The 7,057-nt window shown below is 43.6% G+C and overlaps 1 pseudogene; it reads left to right on the top strand.

The window, feature by feature from the left end:
• Nucleotides 1–3,025: 3,025 nt before the first annotated feature.
• LOC114901350 lies at nucleotides 3,026–6,682 on the top strand (annotated as a pseudogene).
• Nucleotides 6,683–7,057: the final 375 nt, after the last annotated feature.

Here is a 7,057-nt window from a genome sequence, read left to right as displayed (position 1 = left end):
ATACCTCAACTCCCTTGCCCCTTGAGTAGGACAACCCTAAGACACAGGTTCTCTACTGACACCCAGATTGCTACAGTGGATCAATCTGGAGTTGACCTCAGCGGCCACTTGCTTAATAGCAAACCCTTTGCTAGCTGCCTCCTTTCTTTGCCTCACTTTCCCACTCACCTTCTGGGGTTTCCTGAAATCATCTCCCAGATAATTTCAGAGGGCACCTTTTTTCTCACTGGTCTTGTGGAAGGATGGGGGCTGCCTTTTTCTCATTGGTCTCTCCAATGAGAGAATGTCTGTTTCTAATTGCCCCCGCCCCCCGTGGATGTGCTTTTTTTTAAGCCCATGGTCAGGGAGACCCTGCAAATCTACATATGAGATTTTCTGGTTCCCAGATATATTTGGTCTCACTTCACAGCCATCCTCAAAATCCAGCAGTGAGCCTTCCCAAAGTACTATGTTTCTGCATGCATGTTGTTTGATACTAGAAATATCCTAGCATTATCATTTGAAAACTCCATTATTAGGACAGTGAATTAAGTTGCACATTGCTATTTCCTTTCTGAAACTGGTACACTCAACCCCACAGCTTCTAAAATGTGGTAGATCAATACTACATTCCGACCAAGTGAACCATTTGCTGTCTCCAAGGACAGCACAGCAAATTTTAAAAATCACAAAATCCATTTTATTCTTGACTTCCAGTATATAATTGGGAATATTTTAGGGGAAAAAAAAAATCCATGAATCAGTTTTGCTCTTTTAACCTTGTAGGATCTTGTAAGAATTTAGGCATTCAAAAAATGAGCAACTATACACCAAAGGCTTAGAGTTCCTTGGTAATGGTACTTGTTGTGAATTAGCACTTATTCATGGGAAGGTTGAAGTCTACAGCTTGTTAACACTTTAGTTGGAGAAAAGGTGTTAATGAAAGTAGTATTTGCATTTATTTCTCATCAAGGCTAAATGAAACTGGGTAGAAGAGTCAGATCAAGTTCATCTTCTGGGGGAAAAAACAATTCAAAGCACACACTTTCTTAACAGAGAGACAGTCACATAAGAATAGCGGCTGAGGGCTTCCCTGGTGGTGCAGTGGTTGAGAATCTGCCTGCTAATGCAGGGGACACGGGTTCGAGCCCTGGTCTGGGAGGATCCCACATGCCACGGAGCAACTAGGCCCATGAGCCACAACTACTGAGCCTGCGCGTCTGGAGCCTGTGCTCCACAACAAGAGAGGCCGCCATAGTGAGAGGCCCGCGCACCGCGATGAAGAGTGGCCCCCGCTCGCCGCAACTAGAGAAAGCCCTCGCACAGAAACGAAGGCCCAACACAGCAAATAAATAAATAAACTCCTACCCCCAACATCTAAAAAGAAAAAAAAAGAATAACAGCTGATATTATTGTTAACCCTCATTATTTTAACTTCAGTCTTTGGGTCAGGGCACCTATGCAAAAGAGTTTTTGTGGGCCTGGGCATCTGGGAGCCATGTACAGCTACACAATGCAGTCATGGCACTTTGCACAGGCTGCCATTCTCTGATGGCAGGACCAGTGTCAACTCCCTCTGGAGAGTTGATGCCTCTCTGAGGGTCCATGAGAAGTCTGGCAATTCAGATGTGTGTCTCAGGGTAACATTTATTCCAATTCTTCCCCCTTTTAATCAGTTCAAAGGCAGACCCGTTTCAGCGCTGATGGGCCGGCACCATCCGTAGGGAGCACTCATGATCTCTTTTCTGCTCGTTTAAGGGACTTAGGAATGCCTGGTAGACAGTCTGTTACTGGAACCAATGAGACCCATATAAAGCTTAAGGGATGTGGACAAACCTGTTCTTGGCTTTCATAAAATTTCTTCCTCTGGTGTTCTGGACAGCCCCATAACTTGTCCATGGAAAGGGCTGCTTCAGAAAATTGCACTTTTTATGGTGGCAATTCAGTCTCGCATCTGAGTCCTTGATGGTAAAAGGTATTTAAATTTAAAAGCGTATTTTGATATAAAGTCTATGGAAACCCACTCCCTCCCAGTTATTTGGATACTCTCGCCAAGCAGAGACCTTGGGGCTGGCTGCTTCATGCCTATTTCGTTTTCCCATTCAATCCATTTTCACTGAAAAGGAGACATAAGCAGGGAAGCCAATATAGTTTTATTGGATCCAATGCACTGCCACTAAAACAAATATATGTACACTCAGGCCAATACACTTTTATTAAAACAAACAGAATTTAATTCAAACCAGCATTCAATACATTTTCTCAAAGCAATGAAATTAAGCTCTACCAGTACTTCTGCTCAATATGTTTTCCCAATCAAATCCATTTGAACAAAGTGAAATATATTTATCATAGATAACACAGTTTTATTAAAAACAAATTCACTGAAACTGAGTTTCCCTTTGAACTGATAGATAAAAATTCTAACCAATTGTACAATTAGATCATAGAACAGATGTATTTTTACTTTAGCAAAAAGCATTTCTATTCAAGTCCACTTTAAAACACGCTAATGGATAATAAAAGTTGCTCCAACAATGTCTTTAACGGAGTATTTTCTCAAAAGTATGTCCTTCGGGGTTGAAGTACAATCTAGAAAATAAAAAACACTTAGGGAAAAAGAACAGTGCTGGGAATATGATTACAATAAATTCAGACTTGTAATGATTAAATACTTAAGTCTACCCATGTGTACTTAGCGTGAAGGTTTCGGACATGTGTGAACACACAGACATGCTTGGGGACATTCTGTAGCTGTGCTATTATACCCCATTACCCAGAAAAAATCTTCCTTATCAGTGTTCAAACACATAAATTCTCATCTGTCTGAGGTCCACTAGGGATTATCATGCTTAGGGCTAACCTGATGGAATGGGGAGTCAGGTATTCGTATGGCTCTTTGGAGGGGATTTCAATGTTGGTGCTTAGATCACAAAACACCTTCGAGTCTTCTGAAGAACCATAGAGAGGGAGAACTACTTCCAAATGCCATGCACCTTTTGCAGAGTAACAAACTCACTTACTACATACAAGGAAGAGTATCCGAATGCATTCCACCTCTACCCAGGGCCACCATGCTCCTGCCATGTGCAAACTCTCAGGTAGAGGAGCACATCTGGAGAAATTAGAATCCTCCCCATCAGGGAACATTAGGGCTCTAATCTGTGGCCAGCATGAACTCCACCCTGTCTGCCTCTGCAGTGATCCCCACCCTCTGTCTTCTCTGCCTCTATCTTACCCAGAGGCTGCAGGTCGTAGGGATCGAACAGAATTCTACTCCCTTCATGAAGCAGCCCAGAAAATACTCTCTAAATCAAGACTGTGGGTTCCCTTCACTGTTTCCTCTTCCTGCCTAGAAAAGTGCAAAAAGTACAGATTGTGCCCACAGGTCAAATAATTCATTGACCTCTAGAGCACCCTGGCCTTGAGTGAACTAGACCCACCATCCCTGAAACACATCTAGTCACAGAGGACCCCTTGAGAACAGTTAGCCCCAGATGTTCACGACAGAATTGTTTATACAGGTGAAATGTTAGAAACTTGAATATTTAGCATGGAGGGGCCTGGTTAAATGTATTGTAATACCATCTTCCTAATGTATTCTATAGTATTAATACCAACACAGTATTGCAAGCATTCAAAGTGATATTGTGGAGAGATTTATTAAATGGGAAATGTTCATGGTATATGATTAAATGAAAAAATGTTTAACGAAACATTATGTGTAGTAATTTCTTATTTTCGTAAAGTAGACATGCATTCGTTTGCATAGATGGACAGACGACACTAAAATGTTAATAGTGGTTAACTGAGTGGAGGGGTTATAGATTTCTCTTTTTTTAATCTGTAATTGACAAATTTCCTACAATAAGCATATATCACTTTTGATATAAGAAAAATTTATTTTAAAAGTGATTTTTAAAAATTTTTATTTATTTTTGTCTGCACTGGGTCTTCATTGCTGCACACGGGCTTTCTCTAGTTGCGGCGAGCGGGGGCTACTCTTCGTTGCAAGCGCGGGCTTCTCCTTACGGTGCCTTCTCTTGTTGCGGAGCACGGGCCCTAGAGCTCGTGGGCTTCAGTAGTTGTGGCACGTGGGCTCAGTAGTTGTGGATCGTGGGCTCTAGAGCACAGGCTCAGTAGTTGTGGCGCACGGGCTTAGTTGCTCCACAGCATGTGGGATCTTTCCGGACCAGGGATTGAACCCATGTACCCTGCATTGGCAGGTGGATTCTTAACCACTGCGCCACCAGGGAAGTCCCTAAAAGTGATTATTTTTTAAGGGATGGTGTTAAGTCCAATCTAAAATGTAGTGGCCAAATATTGGGTGCGCCTCTGTCATCTTAACTCTGCTATCCTTTCAGAAAGGGTCCATGGCACACTTTTTGTCTTTGTGCACGATTCTATTTGAAGGCTTTGTTCAACTGGTCATCCAACATACACTCATACAAGAACCCAGGTAATAAATTCCTCCTTGAGTTTGTTCCAGGAAGCAGTGGCTCAGCAAAAAAAAAAAAAAAATGTGCCCACTTAATTTTGTCAGATGAAATGAACTATGTCACCCCAGATTTTCCTTTTTGATTTAGCTCAGAGCCATGCCTAGCTGTTCCAATGATCTCATTTCAGATGTCTGGGAACATCTAATGCCTCTGCTCCTCTTCAGCAATTTCAGTTCTACTTTCTTCCTTGTTTTCTTTTTTCTTTTTTTTTTTTTTACTGTGTTTACTTGTAAAAGAGATTCAGATTTATTTTGGAAACCTGTTGATTTGAATTACAAAAAAAATCCTATAGAAGCAAATCCTAAACAAATACAAATATTTGACCATGATTATGCAAAGAAAGCTCCTGTTGCTTTCTCGATGTCCATAGAGGCATCATGCTGGGTGAGTGACACCTGAGGAGGAACCCTCAGGAGCTTGGGACTCATCTCATTCCTCTTGCTCAGGTGCATGATCCTCTAGCCTCTGCTTGGCACTGATAGGGACAGGTCAGCTTCCCTGCCTGGAGGAGCAGCTGGGGTGTCCCCCTGTGGCCTGAAGGCATTGGATGGTGAGCCCAGGAACGCAAGGCATCCCCTTTCCTTCACTGGGATGCTCCGTGTGCCCTTCTGGGGAAGGTCTGCTCTTCTGGGCTGCTTCACGCACATGGTTCAGTCCCTTCAGTTCAACTGGGTCCCTATTCGATATTTTTCTGTGACGCACTGTGAAGATGGAGGATGGGGACGAGAAGGAAGAAGGAGAGAGGGATGGTTTGGTGGTTGGTGGTAAAGAAAGATACAGACAGACAGACAGACAGAGAACAGAAGAGACAACACAGAGTACACAGAACATGTTTCATTAATACTGACATTTATCCTGCTGCAGTTGAAACCCAGGTGGAATAATTGCTGTTCATTGTATTGTTTTAGATGAAAATGGTAGAAATAAATGTAACTGTCAAAATTGTAAACTTTCCCATCTTCATTAAAAATAGAGTTAAGAAATGAAAAGCTGTAGGCAGGGAGGCAAGAGTGTTCCGAGATTTCATTTTTTCCCCCAAGGCAACATTCCTGACGAAGCTTGGCATTCAGGCGTCCTGTTTTCTGTCTTGCTACTAACAGTTACTTCATCTTCTCCTCCCTTGGAAAGGGTCACCCAGAGCCCCACGCCCCACCCCCAGCCTCTCCCAGCCTGTACTTCTTCCGAGACCAGTTATCCTCCCTCGCTGGCCTTCAAAGCATCCTACTCACCAGTTCTTCCTCTGGGCCTGGGAAAATACCTTCTCCAGAAGCTGTCCATGCATTAACCAATCTAAACCTCTTAATGACCCTTTGAGAGGGACCTCTTATCCTCATTTCACAGCAGTGGAAATTGAGCTTCAGAGAAGTTGAATAACTGACCCCAGGTCACACAGCTCGTGCAAGGGCTGAGTGACAGGGCTAAGATTCGGAGCATCAGCTGACTCCAAAGCAGGCGATCTGCCCTACCCCTCACTGCTTTCCCAGGAAGTCGCAGGGATCGCCTGGCTCCATGTGCACCTGGTGCAGAAGAGGAAACAGAAGCCCAGAGAGGTGAAGTGGCTTGCTCAAGGTCACCCTGACCCTGCCAGTTAGCCTGGGGCTCTCCGCACGCTACCATACTGCATAGCTCATTATATTCGAATTCTTTAGCTAATACATTCAGATGCTCAAAACCTGCCACTAAAATTACTGCCAGCATTTTCTAAGAGAAAGCAGCTTAGTTCCAACCTCTTTCTCCATCATTTTTCTTTTAATAAATAGCACAGTTGTGGTTTTATGCCATCTCCTTTCATTTCCTCTCCCTGCCCTCAAGTGGCGGTGTCAACGTGTGACCACGTGGCTCCAGAATGGGCCAGCGGGAGGAGGAAAATTCTTGGAAAAGACAGGAAGAGGATTAGCTCTCTCGCTCTCCATTCATTTCCAACCCATGTCCTTCCTGTGTCCCTGGAATCCAACCTCAGTCTGTGGGCTTGGGAAGTGACTGAAGCCAACGGCTGGTCTGTGAGGGAAAGAGGAGGCAGATACACCAGGGAGCTGAGAAGTACATGGAAATCACACCCTGACCTGCCCAGGTGCAGGGAGCAGGTAGGCCAAGCGCCAGCCTGCCGATGCTTCTCCTTGCGCAGGAGAGAGCCAATCGCTGGTTTCTGTAAGATTCATAGACCTTATCAAGAAAAGAGACTAGATACATTTACTATTTGTTGAAACATGGAGGTTTGACTGTTGATGGAGACACATAGGGTGGTAGAAAGAGCACGAACTTGAGAATCAGACAGATTTTGCTCAGAGTTGGAACTAAGCTACCGACTAACCACTCGGCTAGGGGTCTTGAGGAAGTTATTTAACCTCTCTGAACCTCAGCTTTCTCATCTGCAAAATGGGATACTAGCACGCAGTGGGTACTCAAATATGTATTTAATGAACTGATTTTAGAGTGCTCAAAATCATTTGGATTACTGTTTTAAAATAAGAATAACCCAATTCCTGTCCATCTGGAATCCAATTACCCACTGTGGAGTTTCAAAGGCAGCAAAGATCGTAATGGCTGAACATCACTGAGGTCGTCCTGAAATTTATTAC

This window comes from Monodon monoceros, unplaced genomic scaffold (assembly GCF_005190385.1).
Source record: "Monodon monoceros isolate NGI ecotype Baffin Bay Population unplaced genomic scaffold, NGI_Narwhal_1 Super_Scaffold_2, whole genome shotgun sequence".
Lineage (NCBI taxonomy): Eukaryota > Metazoa > Chordata > Mammalia > Artiodactyla > Monodontidae > Monodon > Monodon monoceros.
Note: the sequence above shows the minus strand (reverse complement) of the source record. Positions and strands in the feature narration are given on the sequence as shown.